General features: G+C 44.9%; 1 long non-coding RNA gene and 1 other non-coding gene across 2 annotated transcripts in view; one reads left to right on the plus strand and one right to left on the minus strand.

Moving 5' to 3' along the window:
* Positions 1-27042, plus strand: part of LOC126177127 (uncharacterized) — a 561360-nt gene that overhangs the window by 251457 nt on the left and 282861 nt on the right. The gene's annotated exons all lie outside the window — the stretch shown is intronic.
* Trnap-cgg (transfer RNA proline (anticodon CGG)) lies at positions 21494-21568 on the minus strand. Its single transcript has one exon. It is a non-coding gene; the product is annotated as a tRNA-Pro (tRNA).

The raw sequence follows: 27042 nt of genomic DNA on the forward strand, positions 1-27042 counted from the left end.
ACCAAAAGATCCTGAGGAAGATCACAGCAGAGGGGTCGAAACGTCGAACATTTTAGAAGAAACATGACGCGGCCTGATAACCCAGGATATTTTAACTTCAGTGACAGCGGCCACGAAAGCCTGCTGACTTACATAAAATCATTTTAGGTTTATATTTATTAACACAAAATCTATGTGTTAAGAAATCTACAGCAGCAGACAGGTAATACTTTTACTCAACTGAACAAAAATACAAAAAACGGGAAATGCGCACTGTTTTGCCCATCTGCGCTTAAGAGTACGCAAAATATAACAAAAAAAAACGCATTTTGCAAATGTCATAAATGAACGCACTATCGCCCTCAAATAAGGAGCACTGTTCGTGCCACCATCTCCCACATTAATGCGCTTCATCTAGTCGTCTGGAAACGCCAAAATCACAACTTTCAGCCTTTTCCTTAACGCAGACTCCTTCGTACCCAGCAGCGGCAACCTAATTTGATGTGATTCAGGAACAAAACCTATCCTACGGACTCCATAACACACACAAGAGATCCAAATTTGCAACTGTGCTCCCTTGGGGGCGTAATATGCGCGCTCTTTCGTACAGAAACAATGATTCCAAGCGAAGTCAACAGATGGCAGCACACGTCACATTTGCAAAATATGTGAATGCAATATGCTATACTGCAAGCCAGCCTTTCAAAATAGAATCAATAAGCAAAGGCTATTGTTCGTGTATTCTGTGTGTAGGTTATGCGACACAGTACCAGAACTACATCAAGAAAGGTGAAAAGTGATTCTTACCTGTTTCACTGAAACACAGAATTTGGCTCAAATGGTTCAAATCGCTCTAAGCACTATGGAACTTAACATCTGAGGTAATCAGTCCCCTATACAGTGGTGAAAATATTTATTGCATCAAGTCATACAATTAACAATTTTTGTTACAATCATTGAATAACTGAGCTAAATTTGCCTGATTTCTCTTATTTCTATCAGAAATGAATATTCATAATAATTTTTGTCAATTTTTTTATTCTTAATTTTTGTTTCTATAAAAATGTGTTTTTTATAATTTAACACTTTCTTGAAAAATGAGTGTAAGTGGATATGCCAGCTATTCTGTTTGCTATTCTGAAATGTGAATACTAACGTTGAAAGAAACACTGCATATTAATGTTGTAACATAACACTGATGGATTTTAGTGTTTTAGTATTGCCTCATATGAACACACAGTAGCATTTAATACTTTGTATCTCCACCACGTGCCTTGATCACCGCTTGGCATCGTGACGGCATTGAAAGAATTACTTTTTAATGTTTTATACAAATATTAGTCATAGAACTCACCTTCAAAGCTCTATGGCAAGGAGCGGAGTCATCCTGAAAAATGGGAAAGATCTCTAAACTGGTGTCTAATGGTTGGCATAATCTTCCTTTCAAGGATGCTTATGTAGGTATCTGCGTTGACAGTGCCATTGATGAAGTCCAGACGACCTACTCTCTGACTGGAAATGCACCCGCGGACCATCTGTCCTTGTGGGTGTTTGACTGTATGTGTTATGCATGATGGCAAATATTCTTCACCTTTTCTTCGACGCACGAACACTTTTCCATCTGAGGCAGATTAAATTTGTATTCGTCTGAAAAGATTACTTTGTCCCACATCTCTGGTGTCAATGTGGCATGTGCCTTTGCCCATTTCAGTCACTGTTGTCACATTATCTTGGTCAATAAAGGCTTTCTTCTAGGACGACGGGCTGGGAGTCCAGCCTCCAGTAGTCTATTTCTTACAAAATGGCTCTGAGCACTATGCGACTTAACTTCTGAGGTCATCAGTCGCCAGAACTAATTAAACCTAACTAACCTAAGGACATCACTCACATTCATGCCTGAGGGAGGATTCGAACCTGCAACCGTAGCGGTCGTTCGGCTCCAGACTGTAGCGCCTAGAACCGCACGGCCATATTTCTTACAGTTCTACTGGTTACTAAGATGTCGCACATTTCTTCCCAGTCTCGCTTTAGTTCAATTGATGACAGGCGACGATCACTGAGCGAAATCCTTTTCAATACTCTGTCCTGTTTGGCAGTAGACGCCGTTTTCCGACCTCTTCCTTTCTCAATATCAACATTTCCTTTTTCCCTGTATTTTTTCAGTAACCTCGAAATCGTACAGTTGTTAAATCCTGTCTTAGAGGCTATCTCTCTGGTGCTGAGACCAACAGCCGAATAAGCAAGTATAGCAGCTTTCTTTTCTGGCGTTAATTCAACTGACCTGCCCGTCTTCTCACTGCAAAGTCTCAACTCAAAATGGCAGTATAAACACTGGTTTCATTGTAAAACCAAACGAAAACAACAAAGAGTTGTGTACAGTTGGAAAACACGCGTGAAGAAGTCCGATTATTAAGGCAAGAATATGTCAACAAAGTTTAGCAACAACGCGACTGATATAACCTGAAGCAAACTGCTGCAAAAGACAAAAATGGCTTCAAATGGCGCTGAGCACTGTGGTACTTAACATCTATGGTCATCAGTCCCCTAGAACTTAGAACTACTTAAACCTAACTAACCTAAGGACATCACACACATACATGCCTGAGGCAGGATTCGAACCTGCGCCGTAGCAGGCACAAGATTTCTTCACACAACTTCTACGAGGTGCGCAGTCCCAAAGAAAGTGCAACTTGGTGTTCCTTTCAAAGGAACCATCCCGGCATTTGCCTGTAGCGATTCAGGGAAATCGCGGTAAACCTGAATCAGGATGGCCGGACGCGGGTTTGAATCGTCGTCCTCCCGAATGCGAGTCCAGAGTGCTAACCACTGCGCCACCTCGCTCGGTGGTAACTCTGTTGACAGAGACTTCTGTTCCCTGGGAAGATCGCAGCACGCCAGCGTAAAACATGTACCGCAGTTCTACAACAGGTTGACGTCCGCGATGTATAGCCGTATCGTTCTTTTGCGTGATGTCCTCATCGCGTTTCTGCGAGTCCTGAGTTGCGGTTAGCGGGCGTCCCCAGAGGGTGTGTAGACGGCCGCTATCACTTTGGGGCAGGTCATCAACACTTTGTGCAACGCGATAACGTTGCCGTGTTGTGATGCCGACGCCACTTCCTGCTCGGACAAACCTTCCTGCCGCAGAGTAACGATGCGTGTACCAGGAAACGTGCCGGAGATCCCTCTAGGCGTGTTAGCTCGTTAAACAGAGCGCGCACGGCACACATGCACATACACACACACAGCCGTGCGCCGTTCAGTGTCCTCCGGCGTGTGGACACTGTGCACTATGACATGCCGTACCGCGGCTCCGTTATTTATTCGGCCTTCACTAGCAGAAATAGGACTGCGATATTTTTAAAAATTTCGGGTATCTTATATCAATATTTCAAAAAAGTCACTATCGAGTCTCGGCTATATGGAAGTTAAGTATCGACATGTCCATATATCGATGAAAAATGATCGACGTACCGGCTTATAAAAATATCGGCAGCACATTGTGAATACACTACTGGCCATTAAAATTGCTACACCAAGAGGGAATGCAGATGATAAACGGGTATTCATTGGACAAATACTAGAACTGACATGTGATTACATTTTCACGCAATTTGGGTGCATAGATCCTGAGAAATCAGTACCCAGAACAACCACCTCTGGCCGTAATAACGACCTTGATACGCCTGGGCATTGAGTCAAATAGAGCTTTGATGGCGTGTACAGGTACAGCTGCCCAGGCAGCTTCAACACGATAAGCCGGCCGAGGAGGCCGAGCGGTTCTAGGCGCTACAGTCTGGAACCGCGCGACTGCTACGGTCGCAGGTTCAAATACTGCCTCGGGCATGGATGTGTGTGATGTCCTTAGGTTAGTTAGTTTTAAGTATTTCTAAGTTCTAGGGGACTGATGACCGCAGAAGTTAAGTCCCATAGTGCTCAGAGCAATTTGAACCAACACGATACCACAGTTCATCAAGAGTAGTGACTGGCGTATTGTGACGAGCCAGTTGCTCGGCGACCATTGACTAGACGTTTTCAGTTGGTGAGAGATCTGGACAATATGCTGGCCAGGGCAGCAGTCGAACATTTTCTGTGTCCAGAAAGGCCCGTACAGAACCTGCAACATGTTGTCGTGCATTATCCTGCTGAAATGTAAGTTTTCGCAGGGATCGAATGAAGGGTAGAGCCACGGGTCGTAACACATGTGAAATGTAACGTCCACTGTTCAAAGTGAAGTCAATGCGAACAAGAGGTGACCGAGACATGGCACCCCATACCGTCACACCGAGTGATACGCCAGTATGGTGATGACGAATACACGCTTCCAATGTGCGTTCACCGCGATGTCTCCAAACACGGACGCGACCAGCATGATGCTGTAATCAGAACCTGGATTCATCCGAAAAAAAAATAAACGTTTTGCTATTCGTGCACCCAGGTTTGTCGTTGAGTACACCATCACAGGCGCTCCTGTCTGTGATGCAGCGTCAAGGGTAACCGCAGCCACGGTCTCCGAGGTGATAGTCCATGCTGCTGCAAAAGTCGTCGAACTGTTCCTGCTGATGGTTGCTGTCTTGCAAACGTCCCCATCTGTTGACTCAGAGATCGAGACGTGGTTGCACGATCCGTTACGTATTTCTCCTCCAACAACGTTTCACCAGGGAACGCCGGTCAACTGCTGTTTGTGTATGAGAAATCTGTTGGAAACTTTCCTCATGTCAGCACGTTGTAGGTGTCGCCACCGGCGCCAACCTTGTGTGAATGCTCTGAAAAGCTAATCATTTGCATATCACAGCATCTTCTTGCTATCGGTTAAATTTCGCGTCTGTAGCACGTCATCTTCGTGGTGTAGTAGTTTTAATGGCCAGCAGTGTACCATTTGGCTGAAGAGCCTACATCTAATAGCTAAACAGAGCTTTTCTCGAAGCATAAAACTTCTGGGGGTGGATTAAAATCGTGATGACAAGATGTTTTGATTTAAATGTCTTTCTAGCTGCTACATAACTCTTAAAGTGTGAAATAATCAGGCGCTCTAAGCTGTTTTATACGTGGCATTTCGCTCGGCGGTGGGGGTTAATGGCAGGACAGAGGCGGTGCTGCCCCGTCACACGTCCGCCAGCAACCAGGGCGTAGGTGTGATGGGACGCTGTTGCCCTGCGGCCTACGCTGCGCCACGGCGCCATTAGCGAGGCGGGCGTGATGTACAGCGCCGGGAATCGCGCGATCGCCAGGGAATGCCGGCGCCATCTGTCACGCGCTCACTCACATCACACATGCCCCTTCTGGCACGTGTCGCGGTTGCTGAGGGGCAGATACATCGCCACACATCTTTGTTATTCCTCAGCGCCGCCCAACACTTGGACGCCATCTCCTCCCATCCGCTCGAGCGAGGTTTACGCGGACTGCTTACGAAATGGACTACACGCGATATGCACTGTGCACAAAATCGTGCACCGGCAACACTTTCGCAATTATGGACGGCTCAGTATGTCGATATGTGAGTTCGAATGACTTGGAGTCCAGGCCACCTCGAGCTGCTGCACTAGTCCGGGCAAAAGGTCCGACACGTTATCAGGAGGTGCCGCATGACTTTCGTCGGATTGTAGCCTACCGCGATTGCGGTTTATCGTATCGCGACTCTGATGCTCGCGTTGGTCGAGATCCAACGACTGTTAGTAGAATATGGAATTGGTGGGTTCACGAGGGTAATACGGAACGCCGTGCTGACATTGTAAATTTAATAAAAGTTCATCCGATTACACGCATTTTCCCCATTATATTAATTGTAATATGAATAGTAAAAAAGAAAGTGTGGTGTCACCGCCAGACACCACACTTGCTAGGTGGTAGCCTTTAAATCGGCCGCGGTCCGTTAGTATACGTCGGACCTGCGTGTCGCCGCTGTCAGTGATTGCAGACCGAGCGCCGCCAGACGGCAGGTCTAGAGGGCACTCGCTCCAGTTGTACAGCCGACTTTACTAGCGATGGTTCACTGACAAATTGCGCTCTCATTTGCCGAGACGATAGTTAGCATAGCCTTCAGCTATGTCATTTGCTACGACCTAGCAAGGCGCCATTACCAGTTAGTATTGATGCTGTAAAACATGTACCGTCAAGAGCGATGTTTCCCAATTATGGATTAGAAGTTAAGTATTCCAGCAGCTACGTATTATTTTTGCTAGTCTCATTTTCCTGTCCTGTTCCAGACCTCACGCCAGCCTGCGTGAGCTTAAACGCGTGCCTTTCGGCTTCCTCCTAGTGGATTGGCTGTCTTAGTCCACAACAGAAAGCCTGTGTTGAAAAAAAAAAAAAAAAAAAAAAAAAAACTGACGAACGGGACTCGAGCCACCGATTCAGCGATTACGGGGCTTGAACGCAACCCAATTCTTTTTTAATGTATTTAATTTTTTTTTACATGATTACATTTAGGAAACAGGAACTCAGTGTTACAAGTGAGTGTGACAACAACTAAGGTGGCATGAAAGAGTAATCAAAAAAATAAAAAATGTAAATCGCTGATACAGTTCCAACTAAAAGGTTCTTCAATAAATGTAACTGGTTCCACTTGGTGCTTCGCCATCGTTATCTGATATCTCCAACAGCGCCGTTGAAGGGCATTTGCAACGGAGGCATTCTGCTTCGCTAGTGCCTCAAGGAAAACAGCATCCTTGCATCAGCCTGTCTCTTCCGTCGCTCACTCACTCGGCTGCCGCCGCTTCATGTCAAACATGGCCACGCGCAGGTATATATTTGACGACCGAAATTATCTTGGGATTTTCTCAATAACGCTTGAGAAGTACGCGCTACTGCTTACACATTTTGTTGTCCTCGTGGAATACTACGAGTGTACGAAGTTTGTAGTAAATCCACGTTCCCAACGTCGTGGCCTCCCCTTGTTAGAAGAGCAATTGAACGGAATGAACAGTGTCTTGATAGAAGGATTTAAGGTGAACATCAACAAAAGCAAAACGAGGATAATGAAATGTAGTCGAAGTAAGTCGGGTGATACTGAGGGAATTAGATTAGGAAGTGAGACACTTAAAGTACTAGAAGAGTTTTGCTGTTTGGGAGAAAAATAACTGATGATAGTCGAAGTAGAGAGGATATAAAATGTAAACGGCAATGGCAAGGAACGCGTTTCTGAAGAAGAGAAGTTTGTTAACATCGAGTATAGATTTACGTTTCAGAAAGTCGTTTCTGAAAGTATTTATATGGAGTGTAGCCATGCATGCATGTGAAACATGGACGACAAATAGTTTGGACAAGAAGAGAATAGAAGCTTTCGAAATGTGGTGCTACAGAAGAATGCTCAAGATTAAATGGGTAGATATCGTAACTAATGAGGAGGTACTGAATAGAACTGGGGAGAAGAGGAGTTTGTTGCACAACTTGACTAGAAGAAGGGATCGGTTGGTAGTACATGTTCTGAGACATCGAGGGATCAGCAATTTAGTATTGGAGGGCAGCGTGGAGGGTAAAAGTCGTAGAGGGAGACCAAGGGATGAATTCACTACGCAGATTCAGAAGGATGTCGGTTGCAGTAGTTACTTGGGGATGAAAAAGCTTGCACGGGATAGAGTAGCACGGAGAACTGCATCAAACCAGTCTCTGATCTGAAGACCACAACAACAACAGGTATCAGGCAGCGTTTGGAGCCGCGGAAGCAGTCCAGAGTGGTAATCCGACGGTCGTGTGGTCGAGTCCCTATTCAAAAACTTTTTGTAATTTTAAGTTTTTACGTTACGCACACTACAGGTAAAGCAAAATAGTGCTCAACATATTGTATATATTTTTATTAAAAGTACGAAAAGGAAAAATAGAGGATAATTTTTTATTGTCTTTCGAAGCATGTTGCCAACAGCGTGCCAACGGATAAAGCTCTCACAAAACGACAGGACGACCATTAATTACATGTATTTGTCTACCTTCTTACAAGCTTTGAACCGATTCGCAGAAGTTTGGAACATAGACGTGGGGCGTGTAAAAATCTCACAAAAACGTGTTTTGCACGTAAAATCCGAATGATGTAAAATCCCAATGTTGCTAGTAATATCTGGCCCTCTGCTGATACTGATCTATGTAAACGATTTGGGAGACAATCTGAACAGCCCTCTAGATTTTTGTAGTCGACTTTTCACTTTTCTCGAAAGAATGCACTTCTTATTTATATGATTAACTTTAAACCGTTTCGACGCATTCTGTTCACTAAGAACGAATTTTATGTGCTACATTTAGCTCCACTTTAAACCACCGTATCTCGACAACGCGTAAAGATCTCTATATTAAAAAAAAAAAAATCGCTTTGACATCCGTTCATCTACCAAGAAGGGTAGAATGTGGGTAATAATTCGTGGCCGGCCGCGGTGGTCTCGCGGTTAAGGCGCTCAGTCCTGAACCGCGCGACTGCTACGGTCGCAGGTTCGAATCCTGCCTCGGGCATGGATATGTGTGATGTCCTTAGGTTAGTTAGGTTTAAGTAGTTCTAAGTTCTAGGGGACTGATGACCACAGATGCTAAGTCCCATAGTGCTCATTTGAATAATTCGTGCAGTAGGAAATAATTGTACGATGGTACGAGGGAGTGCCGTCAACAACGTAGTAGAAATCCTGACCAGTGGGGCCGAGTGTGGAAGTGGAGGTGAACGTGAAGGTAACTTTGTACGTTTTTCTCAAATAACTCGAAAACTGCCTCTAGCGAAAAATTTAAACAAATTAAATTAAAAAAATTTAAGTAAATAATATTGCTACAGTAAGGTCCTGTTCACTTTTTTCTGTACGATTAACAGTTTGCGCACAGCGAGGGAGGAAATATGAAAATCTCGCGCGTGGTTTATGAAGGCCAGGTATAACATTGCGGGTTGCACAAAGCGACGGCGGTAGGGGCAACTGACTCACTCTGTATATGCTAAGTAGGCTGTTCGTTCCATTCTATAGGTCCTGTAAATCTCTTCCTCACTGAGGGAGGACAGTAATGTCTATTTATGAACATTGCTTTCATATACGAGTATTTCACGACCTCGTCGTTATACAGATTGAACAATAGAGGAGAACGACTCCGTTCCCGCCTTGCGGCCCTTTTCTTGCGCACTTCTGTCGTCGTGTTCTATTCTTGCCTTGGTTCTAAACGAAATGTAGCCGAAAGACAATACAAAAAGAAAAATAGTTCATTGTATCTTTACAGCTTTGGACAACACAAGTGATATAATTACCGTTTTGGTTTCTTAGCAACTCATCCGACGACTGGAAGACTTCATATAAACTTACGAGCGTATTGCACTTCCATCAAAGTACTTCACCGAAGTGATAAATGCATCCCTTTCAGTAGGACAGAACCTCACTAATATTTGTACGAAGAATCCTCCCCATGCACCGCGACTTATGTGGGGTGTGTTTGGTGAATGGGGAGAAACAGCAGGAAACTGCCCTTGAGAGGATAAGGAGCAAAAAAGATCATACGGACACATGGCGGGAAATGCATTACTATTGAGGTACACCCTCTTGAAGGTGAAGATTAAAAGAGCTTTGACAGTGTACACTTCAGTGACTGAAAGCACATGTAAGAACACTTCAGGCAAGCTGGAATGTTCTGTTTACACTATTGTCCGAAAATGGTTCAAATGGCTCTGAGCACTATGGGACTTAACTACTGAGGTCATCAGTCCCGTAGAACAAAACTATTTATACCTAACTAACCTAAGGACGTCACACACATCCATACCCGAGGCAGGATTCGAACCTGCGACCGTCGCGGTCGCGCGGTTCCAGACTGTAGCGCCTAGAACCGCTCGACCACCCCGGCCGGGTATTGTCCGATTAAAATAACTTGGTAGTTGACGTCCGTCACTTGCCGCTACAGTGTTGCCACATCGGCTGCTGGGTACCGCTCGGTTGTAGGTGACACACATACGGCAGGTCACTGGACAGGTACTGTTAATGTACGAGGTGCATTCAAGTTCTAAGGCCTCCGATTTTTTTTCTCCGGACTGAAAAGAGATAGAAACATGCGCATTGTTTTAAAATGAGGCCACGTTCATTGTCAATACGTCCCAGAGATGGCAGCACCGTACGGCAGATGGAATTTTACCGCCAGCGGCGAGAATGAGAACTGTTTTAAATACTTAAAATGGAGACGTTTTCCTTACATGAACAGAGTGCAATCATTCGTTTTCTGAATTTGCGTGGTGTGAAACCAGTTGACATTCATCGACAGTTGAAGGAGACATGTTGTGATGGAGTTATGGATGTGTCGAAAGTGCATTCGTGGGTGCGACAGTTTAATGAAGGCAGAACATTGTGTGACAACAAACCAAAACAACCTCGGGCTCGCACCAGCCGGTCTGACGACATGATCGAGAAAGTGGAGAGAATTGTTTTGGGGGATCGCCGAATGAATGTTGAACAGATCGCCTCCATAGTTGGCATTTCTGTGGGTTCTGTGCACACAATCCTGCATGACGACCTGAAAATGCGAAAAGTGTCATCCAGGTGGGTGCCACGAATGCTGACGGACGACCACATGGCTGCCCGTGTGACATGTTGCCAAGCAATGTTGACGCGCAACGACAGCATGAATGGCACTTTCTTTTCGTCGGTTGTGACAATGGATGAGACGTGGATGCCATTTTTCAATCCAGAAACAAAGCACCAGTCAGCTCAATGGAAGCACACAGATTCACCGCCACCAAAAAAAATTCGGGTAACCGCCAGTGCTGAAAAAATGATGGTGTCCATGTTCTGGGACTGCGAGGGCGTAATCCTTACCCATTGCGTTCCAAAGGGCACTACGGTAACAGGTGCATCCTACGAAAATATTTTGAAGAACAAATTCCTTCCCGCACTGCAACAAAAACGTCCGGGAAGGGCTTCGCGTGTGCTGTTTCACCAAGACAACGCACCCGCACATCGAGCTAACGTTACGCAACAGTTTCTTCGTGGTAACAACTTTGAAGTGATTCCTCATGCTCCCTACTCACCTGACCTGGCTCCTAGTGACTTTTGGATTTTTCCAACAATGAAAGACACTCTCCGTGGCCGCACATTCACCAGCCGTGCTGCTATTGCCTCACCGATTTTCCAGTAGTCAAAACAGACTCCTAAAGAAGCCTTCGCCGCTGCCATGGAATCATAGCGTTGTGAAAAATGTGTACGTCTGCAGGGCGATTACGTCGAGAAGTAATGCCAGTTTCATCGATTCGGGTGAGTAGTTAATTAGAAAAAAAAATCGGAGGCCTTAGAACTTGAATGCACCTCGTATAACACGGAGCAATGTTGGAAGTCGCCGGCGCGAGGTATGTTGGTATATGGACGGCTGATTTTAAGAGACCAATGACTGAACTGCAGCAGACGACGCGTTTTGTAGGCCTGAATTTAAGCTGATATCGTGAGCTAACGACAACATCGCGATGTGCAGTTTCTATCAGAGAAAACGGCGGTCAACAATTTGCGCCAGAAGCAAAATCACGGTCGCTTTGTTCACGGCGATCAAGGCTAACGTCGACGAGCAAACTCAGAACAGAAAAACGTCAGTTTGAGCTATGAAAGCAAACTGTAATTTCTCGCTGTCATGAGTTACGTGAAACTATCGTCATACTGGCTAGACGAGCTGGCGCGTTAGCAACGGATGCGCAGTCCTCGTTGGCACTTGGCTGTGGATTATGGGGGACACAGACAGATTGCAAACGAAAAAAGTATAACAGGAAGAAGAACAAGAGCAAATAAAAATGAGACGCACAAACAATTCGAAATAAAAATATTATATTTAAATCACTTAATTGAATAAAAATAATAATCAGACTCTTTTGATTTGATTTAGAAATACAAAAAAAAATTAAAATAGTATCCGCTACATTTGACTAGATTCGAATCCACGACCTTTTACACGCGAGGGTGATATACTAACCATTACACTACGCCACAGCAGTGGGATAAGCAGTGATATTTATGACTGTTACGTTCCAGTCGCATTGAAATTGCAGGCTTCAAAAATTCGGCTTCAATTAATGCCGAGCGAAGCTTATCTAATGTAAATCAATCTCTATGATTGTCGTAACTGTAGACGTGACGCTGAATCGCGTGTTGTGCAGGAGTATCAAGTAGTGTTTGATGTGTGTGTGTGCGTGCGCGCGTGTGCGGTGTGGTTATCATGTGTGATGAAATAGGAAGTAAAAGTGCCACACTCACGAATCAGGAGCCAGATACATGAAGAAAGAAAGCCGGACAAGGAATTGGAAGTAACTGTCGTTGTAGGTCGGGAACGGTGAAAGGTTCGGGCGTGACGTTGAGCGCTCTGATTGGAGGAAACCAGTTGCAGCGACTGAAGTATCAACTATCAAGTAATTTATATCGGACTATAATGTGTTTGGTCCACACGTACGAAGGCAGTAACGTTGTCCGTGACGCCTACGCGCTCACCCATCTATACTGTAGTCTGTTCAAAATTGCTTTAAGGTTGACAGTTTGGCAGGAACTTGTGGAGGTGCAGGGCACAGTTGCCATGTACCCTACATTAAAAAAAATTGTTCAAATGGCTCTAAACACTAAGGGATTTAATATCTGAGTCCCCTAGACTTAGAACTACTTAAACCTAACTAACCTAAGGACATCTCACATATCCATGCGCGAGGCAGGATCTGAACCTGCGACCGTAGCAGCAGCGCGGTTCCGGACTGAAGCGCCAAGAACCGCTCGGCCACAGCAGCCGGTTCGCCCACATAACCCAGGCGTAATCTTTCATTTAATTCAACTCGCTCACACTCGCAAAGCATTTACTATATAAATATGGAGCTGACAGCAATGTGTTCCGGAGGAGCTACACCATCTTTCTATTTTAGTTTTATTTGCGGCAATAAATTATTAAGAGGATGTCCAACAGTACGAAAGTGCATTTTCTGGCCACGTTACCGAACTTTCGATATGCGGGAAACTTTTTTGTTACTGAAGTTAGGTGAACACATTCAGCGAATGAAATCATAAGGATTAATAATATTTTCAAATGCGTGAGTGTTTTCTGACAGGAGATAATGTCAGTTAAATAAGGTGCACGCACAATCGGTTGCTAGCGCCGGCTAGTACCAAGGGGTCGCCCGTATTGTTACGGATCGCTAGGTTTATTAATAACCCGTTATTAAGTTTTCTGGTCCAACTACTTATTTGTGACAGAGCAAAAGATAAGATTTATGCATGTTTAACGTGGTGAGAAAACCACCAGTTCGTAGATTTCGTATTTGGAACTGAGGTTGGTAGAGAGATATTAGTTCCATAATCTCCACCTTTCTAAGGTTATCACTGACATCGATATTACAGTGCTGAAGCCAATCAATCATTTCCCCCTTTCGTTTTGCCACGGTGGGTGCTTTGTCAACAACAGCTGAACAGTACGATGCCATATCTAGACCAGTTGTTGACCGTTTTCCCAGATTTTGAATTAGTGATTCTACGAACCACTCTGTAAACGTAACGTGGTTCATTTAATCACAATCGTCTCCTGCCTCTTTTGGTTTAAAAGGCGGGATATCGTTTGATAGAAAGATTTGAGAAATGCCTGCAAAACAGAGAATTAGTTTACCGCAACTGCAGCAAGGCATTGCCATCGTTCCTTCACTCGTCTCGTCTGTCGAGCCCTACTTGACAACGTGACCAGAATTGAGCCACATTTCGTAAAGCCACGCCATTTCGTCGATATTCGTCCCACGGATCTACCTTAAAAATATGGATTGGATTGGCGCTATATCCTCCCTTTCGATCAACACCTTACAGCCACAGAAATCTCAATATGAAACACTAGGTCGTGGAGAACGAGAATAACAATTTGTGACTCCGTTGAAAGAGGCCCGATTCCTTAAGGGTGACCAATACCTTACTGAGTTTCAGAAGTTCCTTTCTGCGATGATAATCTTAAAAACGACGAGGAATCTCGGCAAGTGACTCTGCACGGTCAATCCGCTTATCGACATAATGTTTTTTCCTACGAGTTTCAAGTTTAGATATTATCTAGCTTCCTTTTCTTTCTCTAACATTCCTTGCCATCCTTCAGAATAGTATTCTTTTTTATTCAAAACTGCAGCAGTTCTAAGTAGACACGTAACGCGCAACCATTCCTTCCTGCTGACCTCGAATGACAGTCCGCTGTCGAAGAGAATGACGCCGAACTTCACCACGCACAACTTTCTACGAACTTACTTCTGACATTGTTCAGTGTCACGTAACAAAATAATAACTCCTGCAACTGTAAGAACGATAACAAACAAAATTACAGGGTGCAACGAACACTCAGGACAGCAAGTTACCCGAAACTCCAGCACAGTGTAAGCGGGAAATGTTATGGTGATAGGGTGACGGTCTGGCAACCACAAATGTTTGCTACGGCTACGGGCCTCCCACGGTTTCTGTCGTAGCTGCCAGTACTCAAGTAATTTTGAACAATTTTTTTTTCTTTTTTGTGACTCGCATGGCCCACCTTCTCGCCTTACCACAACCCTGTAGATACCTACCTGTGGGTGTGAGGGCACGTGAAAATAGTCGTGTATGTGATGCCCTTACCAGAAGTGCAGATTCTGAAGCAAAGCGTTCACGCTGGCAGGACACCATTCGGTTGCAGGATGGCACTTACGAACGTGTATTTCAGTCGCCACTGCGTCGTGTTCGCGCATGCCTGCAGGCTCATAGGGGCCAGTAATTCGAACACCTTGTCCAAAGGTTGTCTCACAACAAGCATGTCGTGAAGTGCATTGTACTGTACACTTACGATTTATATTATTATTTTTCAAGCCAGCATTACTTTTCAGCGGCTAAAGGGCATAATGGATGCCCATTTTCCAACCTATATTTTACGAAGCTAACTTAATAATCACGAATAACAGACTCTCTTGTTTTATATGTTTTAAAGTACTTATTAAAAGGATAATTTGTGTAGCATTGTGATAGATAATAACCGTGACCACTGCGTTATCTCTGACTGTTGTACAATATAATTTCCGAAACGACCAACATATTTGTCAATTGCCACCAACTAGGGTTATCCCACTGATTGCACTTATTCCAAATACTGACATTACTTACAACTATAAAAGTGCAAAAATTTCGCACGGGTCCCCTATTCACAATTAATGCTGAGCTGATTGGCACCGGGAAAACTGTTTAAATATCACAGATAAACTTAGCACCATCTGATCTAAGCATGCCTTTCCAATTGTCAGGGAGACAGTTGCCTATTAAAATTGCATTTGCGATACTATAAACAAAGAACAGGATTGTGTTTATCAAATCCCGTTACCAAATCCCGTCTTTACTCACGGACAATAATTGTATGTAGCCTCATCACGGGTAACTGAATCAAATAACATTCTTTATCTCTTAAAGAAAACGGAAAACAAAAAATACACGATGATTACATTCTTATGTCAGATATCGTTTGCAACGAAGTATTGTAGAGAATTTTCTTCAAATTAATCTGCGTGGAGTTGTATATAACGGATGTGTCATAAATTAATGATTATTATTTCACATCGTTCGGTCTATTTTTAAAGATGTTTTCTCGTCATTCCCCAAACTTCACTTACCCCTACTACTAAAATCGTTCCAAACACTATCTGTATTTAAAACCATGAAGGTGCGAAAGTTTCGCACGGGTTCTCTGTGAATTAATAACATGCATTTCCTGCTGTATGCCTATATGACATGTTTTGCTCTTTATCCTCTCAGCCATCGTTTTCTGCAGTTTGTCGCCATTCTGCCACATCATTCTGCATATGTCGATTTAGATGTGGTACATTATAAAAGTAGGGTGGATGGGCTTCTAACATTCTGGTCAGTGTGAGATTTTCTCGCAATTTCAAATTGAAGTCATTCAGTGACTTGATACCTATTTCCCATCCAAATTACAGCTCTGTCTGGTTATTAATTACAGAGAAATTTACAATTCAGCACAAAAAAAATTTCCGTGTTTTACCCCACAAACTGGGGTAAAGCCCCCTCGTGCAGGTCTTTGCCCCACTTAGAGATAAACATTTATAAAAAAATGCAAAACTGCATAGTAAAAACACTGCAAACGGAATGAGTTTTCTTTTCGTCCCTGTACTTTTACTACAACAAAGTGATTGAGAGATACAGAAATTTCATACTTGCTTGAAGTCGCAGGCTCTTTTTCTTCGGATTCTTGCTCACCAAATAGGAAGTCCATATCTATGTCGGAGTCGAAAGTCTTTTAATCTAAGTTTGAAGAATAATCAACAGGCTTTTTGACATGTTTTCCTCGTGTTTTGCCATTTGTATATGAAATCTAGCTTACGTCGTTTTGTTTCTATAGTACGTGTTTTTTCCTTCTGTGACACGTTTTTCCTTGTCAGTAGCGAGCTTTCCTTGTCACATACGTTCTTCTCCCATTCGTTCTTTATTGGATGCCGACGTTAGAACCAAAGATTTCAGTGCTTTACCAGAACATTTCCCCTAAATCTTCATTTTACACAGTTGAATTACATCTTCAGGTGAGATACTATAACGCAGTGTGTGTTGAATGCCGTCTTTTGTGGGTATTATCATCGAGGAACTGTCGTCACGTTGTTGGATCTGTGGAGATTTACACCAAAACACGTGCGGGCATTTCTTCCATTTCACTATTTTCTGACAAATCTACTACTGTTGGTTTTTGGGGAACAACTGGAACAATTAGTTCCTCGCGAAAATGAATCTTATATGCAGTAGTGTCATGGCGTAATTCAAATGGTTCAAATGGCTCTGAGCACTATGGGACTTAACATCTGAGGTCATCAGTCCCCTAGAACTTAGAACTACTTAAACCTAAATAACCTAAGGACATCACACACATTCATGCCCGAGACAGGATTCGAATCTGCAACCGTAGCAGCCGCGTGGTTCCGGACTGAAGCGCCTAGAACTGCTCGACCACAGCAGCCGGCCATGGCCTAATTCTCTGATTCTTTTTGTGAAACCCTACGTTGTACAGTGTTCAAGTAAAACATTAGAAAAGTTACCCGTGAGTAGTAGGAAACAGACTTACCTCCTTTTGTCACCTCTGTAGCGACCTGCCGTGACGAACTTTTATGGATACGCTAAGCTGCAACCTCGTAAACTTACAGTAAAACAAAGCTGACACCTGGTGTTGAACTCCCGAACCGATGGCGGTCAGTTCTAAATATCTGTGTGGGTTTTTAACCCGCGCATGGCTTTACCCTCACATACGCCTACCCCCCCCCCCCCCCCCCCCCTTAATTCAAATGGCTCTCACCACTGTGGGACTTAACATCTCAGGTCATCAGTCCCCTAGAACTTAGAACTACTTAAACCTAACTAACCTAAGGACACCACACACATCCATGCCCGAGGCAGGATTCGAACCTGCGGCCGCAGCGGTCTCGCGGTTCCAGGCTGTAGCGCCTAGAACCGCACGGCCACCCCGGCCGGTTACCCACCTTGATTTCAGTCTCTAGACAGGGGAGTGAGTGTGCATATTTTGTTATTGGACCCTTCGCCCTGCTGTCGCAGCTAGCGCAGCAACGCTGCCCTGTCCTGGGTGGCCACTGTGCAGGAGGTAGTAGATAGACAGCAGACAGATAGACGGCTCGCAGGAAGGCGCGGCGCGGCGCGGCGCCGCTGTGTTTGCATTCCGCAGCGCGCGCTCCGGAAGTGAGTCAGTGCTGCCGCCGCGCCGGTTTCTGTGCAGCAGAGCGCGCCCCGCCCGCCCCACTGCCAGTTCAGTGCAAAGTGAACGCAGCGCTTAAAGTGGCTGCAACTCGCTAGTGCAGGCACGGGCAATCTTTAGTGACCCCGAGCCTGAGTCACACACTTATTGAAGCTCGCGGGCCGCTTCGTCACGTGGCGCGACAGCAGCGCTCCTAGCGCATAAAGTCAAAACTGTAACGTTCGCAAAGTTGATGTTTATGGGGTAACGCGCCAATATGAATGGCACAGTTTAAATACACAACTGGGCCATTAAAACTGCTACACCAAGAAGAAATGCAGATGATAAACGGGTATTCATTGGACAAATGTATTATACTAGAACTGACATGTGATTACATTTTCACGCAATTTCGGTGCGTAGATCTTGAGAAATCAGTACCCAGAACAACCAACTGTGGCCGTAGTAACGGCCTTGATAGGCCTGGGCATTGAGTCAAACAGAGCTTGGATGGCGTGTACAGGTACAGCTGCCCATGCAGCTTCAACACGATACCACAATTCATCAAGAGTAGTGACTGGCGTATTGCGACGAGCCAGTTGCTCGGCCACCTTTGACCAGACGTTTACAGTTGGTGAGAGATCTGGAGAATGTGCTGGCCAGGGCATCAGTCGAACATTTTCTGTATCCAGAAAGGCCCGTACAGGACTTACAACATGCGGTCGTGCATTATCCTTCTGAAATGTAGGGTTTCGCAGGGATTGAATGAAGGGTAGAGCCACGGGTCGTAACACATCTGAAATGTAACGTCCACTGTTCAAAGTGCCGTCAGTGCGAACAAGAGGTGACCGAGACATGTAACCAGTGGCACCCCATACCATCACGCCGGGTGATACGCCAGTATGGCGATGACGAATACACGCTTCCAATGTGCGTTCTCCGCGATGTCGCCAAACACGGATGCGACCATCATGATGCTGTAAACAGAACCCGGATTCATCCGAAAAAATGACGTTTTGTCATTCGTGCACCCAGGTTCGTCGTTGAGTACGCCATCGCAGCCGCTCCTGTCTGTGATGCAGCGTCAAGGGTAACCGCAACCACGGTCTCCGAGCTGATAGTCCATGCTGCTGCAAACGTCGTCGAACCGTTCGTGCAGATGATTGTTGTGGTGTCACCGCCAGACACCACACTTGCTAGGTGGTAGCCTTTAAATCGGCCGCGGTCCGTTAGTATACGTCGGACCCGCGTGTCGCCACTATCAGTGATTGCAGACCGAGCGCCGCCACACGGAGGTCTAGAGAGACTCCCTAGCACTCGCCCCAGTTGTACAGCCGACTTTGCTAGCGATGGTTCACTGACAAAATACGCTCTCATTTGCCGAGACGATAGTTAGCATAGCCTTCAGCTACGTCATTTGCTACGACCTAGCAAGGCTCCATTACCAGTTACTATTGATGCTGTGAAACATGTACCGTCAAGAGCGATGTTCACCAGTTATGGTTTAAAGTTAAGTATTCCAGCAGCTACGTACTTTTTTTACTAGTCTCAATTCCTTTAACTGTTCCAGACCTCATGCCAGCCTGCGTGAGCTTAAACGCGTGCCTTTCGGCTTCCTGTCATAGTGGGTTGGCTGTGTTGCCAATGCACAACAATTGTTGTCTTGCAAACGTCCCCATTTGTTGGCTCAGGGATCGAGACGTGGCTGTACGATCAGTTACAGCCATGCGGATAAGACGCCTGTCATCTCGACTGCTAGTGATACGAGGCCGTTGGGATCCAGCACGGCGTTCCGTATTAGCCTCCTGAACCCACCGATTCCATATTCTGCTAACAGTCATTGGATCTCGACCAAAGCGAGCAGCAATGTCGCGATACGATAAACAGCAATCGCGGTAGGGTACAATCCGACCTTTATCAAAGTCGTGATGGTACGGATTTCTCCTTCTTACACGAGGCATCACAACACCTTTTCACCAGGAAACGCCGGTATGTGTATGAGAAATCGGTTGGAAACTTTCCTCATGTCAGCACGCTGTAGGTGTCGCCACCGGCGCCAACCTTGTGTGAATTCTCTGAAAAACTAATCATTTGCATATCACATCGCCGGCCGGTGTGGCCGTGCGGTTCTAAGCGCGTCAGTTTGGAACCATGTGACCGCTACGGTCGCAGGTTCGAATCCTGCCTCGGGCATGGATATGTGTGATGTCCTTAGGTTAGTTAGGTTTAAGCAGTTCTAAGTTCTAGGGGACTGATGACCTCAGTAGTTAAGTCCCATAGTGCTCAGAGCCATTTGAACCATTTGCATATCACAGAATCTTCCTGTCGGTTAAATTTCGCGTCTGTAGTACGTCATCTTCGTCGTGTAGCAATGTACTGGCCAGTAGTGTATTTGTGCAAAGATACTTCTGAGGACTGCTCACAGACTTGGATTGTTAAAGTTCAACAGTAGCATATGTCGGCTGTATTATACAGAAGGCAAACAGGGAAACTGGCGAATTGTCAGACAGATAATGCTCACCCTCACATGCTTAGTAGGTACTAGTAGTACTGGCAAGAGGAGGCCACGGCGCTGGGATCACGGATTTACTTCAGACTTTGTATACCTTTACTAGGCCATTAAAAAAAAATGTAATGTGCAAGTACGAAGGTGCACAACTCTGGCAATTTCGAGAAAGTCGCAAGAGAAGTTTTACGCGTCTGTAATGTAGCTGATGTAACTGTGCGTAAGTCCCGGCCGTAAGCAGTCACTGTGGTCAGTTGGCAAGCGCTCTCGCTCTACCAGAAGGTCGTGCACGAGGCGACCGTTCGAATCGTCATGGCATTCGTTATCTGCAGTAGTCGAAGGAAAGGGAGTCACCTTCATTTCTGTAATACAAGTGTAAATTCTTAAGATTCAAAAAAATTGCACCTGCTGTATTCGTTCTTGCTGCATTAGCAACGTCTCACCGCTACCCAGGTTAGCTGCCAAATGGAGCCTGAATCTGTGTTTGCAGCTCGAAGCGTCGAGGTGGAAAGTAGTTCCGGGTACCTTACCAGATTCCGTGTATAATCGATTTCGCAAATCACCAAAGGCATACATTTTCAGGAAAACTCCATGCGCTTCTTCGTTTATTTGCCGATAGTTATAAATTTGTTTGTTCTTATAATTAAATTTAATTAAAAATGGTAAATAGTCAAATAACATGACATTCATTAAAACTTCGTCCAAATACACGTGTTCTTTTGTTGTATTACTTCTCAAATATCATGTAAATTAAATAACATGGCCATTGATGAAAAAAAATACATTAAAAGTTATTCACAGCGGGAGTCGAACCGTCGCCTCGTATACGTTCCTCTTACGAAACTCTAACGCCAACCACTTGACCACCGCGAACTCTAACAGCTACTACCTACGCTCAAATAAATCAGCCACGTAATAGACGCGTAAAATTTCTCTCGTGATTTTCTCAGAACTGCCAGAGTACTGCACCTTACTACTCTCACATGATGTTGTTTTACTGCCCTACTGAAGGTATATACAGTTTGAAGTAAATCTGCGATCCCAACGTCGTGACCTCCGCTTGTGAGACTGTTTTGATCGCTGTCAATAGCGTTCGTCAATATTTCTAATACTGAAATACACAGTACTCACTCTCATCCATATTGAAAACAACATTGATCGTGTGACGTCCCATAACTTTCGAGTGACATTCCTACCATAATTAGCCCCGCACCCCTTGGAGGTAGTGCGTCGTTCCTCTCACTCTCCGCACGCCCATGAGTAAATAGGCCGTAACTTCGCACTTAGACTGGAAACATGTTTCTCTTTCCAGAATGAGATTTTCACTCTGCAGTGGAGTGTGCGCTGATATGAAACTGTCTGGCAGATTAAAACTGTGTGCCGGACCGAGACTCGAACTCGGGACCTTTGCCTTCCGCGGGCAAGTGCTCTACCAACTGAGCTACCCAAGCACGACTCACGCCCCGTCCTCACACCTCTACTTCTGCCAGTACCTCGTCTCCTACCTTCGAAACTTTACAGAAGCTCGCCTGCGAACCTTGCAGAACGAGCACTCCTGAAAGAAATGATATGCGGAGACATGGCTTAGCCACAGCCTGGGGGATGTTTCCAGAATGAGATTTTCACTCTGCAGCGGAGTGTGCGCTGATTTGAAACTTCCTGGCAGATTAAAACTGTGTGCCGGACCGAGACTCGAACTCAGGACCTTTGCCTATTGCGGGCAAGTGCTCTTCCAGTTCGAGTCCGAGTCTCGGTCCGGCACACAGTTTTAATCTGCCAGGAAGTTTCATGTTTCTCTTTGTTGTTCAAATCCAGTGACGGGGGAAATGGCATTACCTACGCACTGAAAGGAGAACTTTCACTGGTCTACACCGTTAGTTGCAAATCAGCGTTAGCCGAGGGTGGGCGGATTTATCTGCAAATCCGTCCTGGGCGGAGTATACAATCGCCCCGCTTTTTATCCCACTAATTTCTTCCGCAGACCGAATTGGAACCAATCGTAAGTCGGATCCGGCCGTTACCCACACCTGATCTTACGCAGAGCGATACGTCGATAAGAATGTAAAATAAAGTCCTGCGTACTTTATAGGTGTCCTATAAAACTCGCCCTTGAGCGGAAGTCCGTTTGTGAAGCGAACGTCAACCCTATAAAAAGAAATCCATGGGTGTCAGGTCCGCAGATCTAGGTGTCCAAGAGCAGAACACACGTCTATTAAGATCCATGCTGCGGTTTGGAAGAGGCTGATTTAAAAACCTCCTTACCCCAGTGTGGGGTTGCTCCATCCTGTTGACAGATCTAATCCGTGGAATCTGTATTAAGCGAGAGACAGTAGGCAAATTGGAGCGGATAATGTAATAATGTTTGTAGTGAAATTTAGAGGTGTCGGGGTATCTAGTGTGTGGCAGATGGACAGGGGAAGTCCTCTGCCAGGTGCCAACAGAAAAGAAAAAAAACAAGAAGAAGGGAAGCGAAACGAGAAGACGCCTTACGTAAGGTGGATGGATGACATTAGAAAACATGCAGGTGCGACGTGCGTGTGTTCGGCTGAAGTTCCTAGCGGGTGGTGCAGTATTGAGGTGGTTGTTAACCAGCAGGGTTTATCAGAAGTATTGTTATTATTATTTTGTTTTTCAACTGTGTTCTCATTTCAAAACCTTGTAAAACAGTGTATTTCCCGTTCGATGCACAGTTAAATAAATAATTTCGTTTCGTATTCTTTTTCAGGTAAATTCCTGAAACTACGCTGATATGCTCTGCTGATGGAATCGGAATCACAGTGGTATGTAAATTACAAATGTTTTGCTTTATCTTGCGACGGAAAAGACTAATAAACCGCAGGAAACCCAACACAATGTATGTAGTGATACTATTTGACAGACATTTAGGTTGGCTTCACACATTTCACTCGTAGCAATTTTAAGTTGTACTCTTTAGATTTGTACCTAACCGCACACTCAGAAGTCGTGACATATTCGGGGGAAAAAAAAACGGTCAAACAGTTGTGGCAAGAAAGAATATAAATGTCATTGCCGATTTTTTCAGCTGCAGCAGTTTCATTCTTTTTTTAATCAGACTGAAGTAATGAAATCTAAGAAACTCATTACTCAGAGAGCACACTCTCTTATATGCAAGTAACATAGAATGTTACACAACATAGCCTATGTCTGTTACATCTATAAGAAACTCCCAGAATGTGTTACAAACGCGAAGATGTAAAAATAAAGTATCAGCATGTACCAGGACATGAACGTCTCTTTAACTGCACCTGTCCAACCACATGACCACAGTGATTGCATACAATTCTGAGCATTATTACTGTTCATCTTAAAACCTCCTAAGGACTTCAACAACCGGTGTGTTATTATAGATCGATCCACAAAGGATGGCGGTTCGCTCATGTCGAGGCATGGACGGCGAATGCATTGTTGATGATTCCAAGCGACAGTTGTGGTACGCTCATGCGCTTGCTTTCTCCCTGAAGAAAGCGTATATGCTGCAAATTATATCTCTCGCTAGCTTATGCAGAATTTATCACTTACCACCACAATCACCAATGACAAATCACAATAGATGGAATCGAATTTCACCAAGCAACTCGCTACGATCATAACTACGGCATTCACAGCAGAGCGCGCAGAACATACTGAACGCTCATTGGTTGCCGGAGCGGAAGTGACGTAGGTGCGCAGAAGTCTAAACTCGACCGTCAACATTCGTGGCTCCAAATATAAATGAAAATAGGACAAATTGTACCCCGTGTGACGTGTTTGTGACAGATCATTATTGTGCCATTGCCTTGAAACGGTGCACTGTTATAATACGCAGCTGATAATATGGAGAGAACCAAAAAACGATGAATCCAATATGGCGTCTCAGTGGCAGCGAGCGAGGGACGTCACGTGACCGATTTCCGATTTCAGCCGAACGCCCTCGACACGCCGTGGCGCTTCAAAATTTTAGTCACTCGTCGCGAAAGCGCGATAGCGCTACGGGCGTGAAGGCGCTCGTTCATAACCATGGAAGTAGAATAAGGGGAGATGGCGCTACAGGCTTACGATGTACGTTGTTTTGAAGTCAGTGGCCGGGGCCTGCCGCCATCTTGGATCCCCCAAAACATTAGCAGACGAGTGTTTACAACTGCTTCGTGTTCGTTATTTCTGTCGTGTGCACGCGATATTTGTTTTATACAGTAAATGTTACACTGTTTTAGTGAACAACACACTATAAGCAACGCAACTGCAAACGTTTTTCTGGTCTTAAATGCATATTCGATACAGTAATACGAGACGAAAATATGACGCTTCTGGCCTCAGTATTGTAATTCCGTTTTGTTTATACACTTCGAATAACAGAAGAGAAGTATGTGCTATGAAAAGCGTGCTTTCGTAATCCATTTCTGTTTACTTTCATAGTGTTTGTGTCGATAATTGATAAAGCCAGAACTCCAAAAGCAATGATTGATAGTTTAGAGGCACCGATTTGTATTCGGTGCATTTTTAAGTCAAATGCAAATTTTAAATGTTCTTGTTTGCAAGAAACTTACCTTATTTCCTTTGGTGTCCCATAGATGTATGCAGGGATGAAATAAACAAGCCAGCTATCATGTCAACAAAGTGAAAGAATCGATAAATAACGAAGGAAAAGAACTGAATTTAAGATAGTCAGGCCCATTGTAGTTTACACATCTGCTTTGTTTTTAAATTGTACCTACCAAGTGACATTCAGTGTGGCAAATAACAGCAATTTACAGGGTAACACGACAACACACAGTGATTAATGTAATGATATAAATAGCCTGGCCTTAGATAGGGAACTTTGCTTTAACAAATATGTAACCCTTTAAGTACTTATAATTTAACCACTGTAACAGGTGTTCCACACATTTTACTGAAGATTTAATTAACTACATGTAGTTACGTTACTTTTATATTAAATTATTGCAGTTTAAAACATTAGTCCCCATTTTCAGGATATTTGTTGCCAGGACTCTTCAGTTACTTGGGAATAACCAAACAATGAAAACCAAGTGTATTGCTTACCTCCAGGGAGCTATTCGCGTTGGATTGATAGGAAATCTAAAGTCAAATCAAAGAGTTAAAACCATACTGTAAAACTTCCTGGCAGATTAAAACTGTGCGCCCGACCGAGACTCGAACTCGGGACCTTTCCCTTTCGCGGGCAAGTGCTCTACCATCTGAGCTTCGGTCTCCTACCTTCCAAACTTTACAGAAGTTCTCTTGCGAACCTTGTAGAACTAGCACTCCTAAGTTCGCAGGAGAGCTTCTGTAAAGTTTGGAAGGTAGGAGACGAGATACTGGCAGAAGTAAAGCTGTGAGTACCGGGCGTGAGTCGTGCTTCGGTAGCTCAGATGGTAGAGCACTTGCCCGCGAATGGAAAAGGTCCCGAGTTCGAGTCTCGGTCGGGCACACAGTTTTAATCCGCCAGGAAGTTTCATATCAGCGCACACTCCGCTGCAGAGTGAAAATCTCATTCTGGAAACATACTGTAAAACTTTCCAGTGCATCAAAATTTCAAGTATATATAAGAAAATAGAGATTAAATAAGTCCACTTACGAATGAAATGTGATTTGTTGAATCTTTAGACTACAATCAGAACGATCAGTGCACCCGTAAGCGACGCAAGCCGGCATTTTTTATCAAAACACTTCATGACTACACGGAATCAAACCACCAGAAGCGAATTTTTTGGGGCAGCTAACATGGCGGATCTTCACTTGGGTCGGCTTCAAGTTTGTGACGTCATGACAACTCCTCTTATTTTTACCTCCATGTTCATAACAGTACTTCGCTAGCGAAAAGCGCCACCGAGAAGCGCTTCACTGCGGCTCCGTGTGAAGGGGCCGTACCTCGCAGGAGAGCTTAGAGAAGCTCGCCTGCTTTGTGATTCACTGTGAGTTTTGCGGCTGTCCGCGATGTTCAGTGTGCTAACTGAAGTCTAGAACGAGGTAGCGAGCTCATTGTAAAACGAGGCGAGGTGCAGCGCCGCACCGTTTAAGCAGCAACGCTGCGGCTGCGAATCGCAGCTTTTTGTTGCTAGCGCCGAGCGTGACTCGACGATCTGGGTACAACTCTTTCAGCTTTACTACGTTTTTTTTCTCTCTTTCTTCTTGCGGCAAAGGCGATGACGGTGCTGTTAGTGCATCCGCTTGTGAATGAGAGGGGCGCAGGCTGCGTCGAACGCTGCTCATTGTGGCCGGCTCGGCAATTGTGAGCTGCGATACGTGAGTCTCTCCACCTCTTGAGCTCTGGCTCAATGACGCGTCTGTCATGCCGCACGGATATCACCCACTTCCACCGACATACTTCTCCCAGGCTTCCTCAGGAGAGACGTTTTACTGTGCGCCGTTCCCTCCGTATCCGCAACGAAACTTCGTGTCTCCGTGCAAATTACATTTTGTAACGAGACGACAGACTTGCGCTGATGTACGCTGAAGAGCCAAAGAACTGGTACACCTGTCTCACATTGTGTAGAGCGCCCGCAAGCGCGCAGAAGTCCCGTAACACGACGTAGCATGGACTTGACTGAAGTAGTGCTGGAGGCTATTGAACCATGAATCCTGCAGGCCTGTCCATAAATCCGTAAGAGTACGACGGGGTGGAGACCTCTTCTGAGCAGCCCGTTGCAAGCCATCCCAGATATGCTCAATAATGTTCATGTCTAGGAGTTTGGTGGCCAGCGGAAGTGTTTAAACTCAGAAGAGTGTTCCTGGAGCCAGTCTGTAGCAATTATGGACGTATGGAGTGTCGCATTGCCCTCCTAGAATTGCCCAAGTCCGTCGGAATGCACAATGGACATGAGTGGATGAAGGTGATCAGACAGGATGCTTACGTACGTGTCACGTATCGGAGTCGTATCTACACGTATCAGGGGTCCCAATTTCACTCCAACTGGACACGCACCACA

Source organism: Schistocerca cancellata, chromosome 3 (assembly GCF_023864275.1).
Source record: "Schistocerca cancellata isolate TAMUIC-IGC-003103 chromosome 3, iqSchCanc2.1, whole genome shotgun sequence".
In the NCBI taxonomy this organism is placed as follows: Eukaryota; Metazoa; Arthropoda; class Insecta; order Orthoptera; family Acrididae; genus Schistocerca; species Schistocerca cancellata.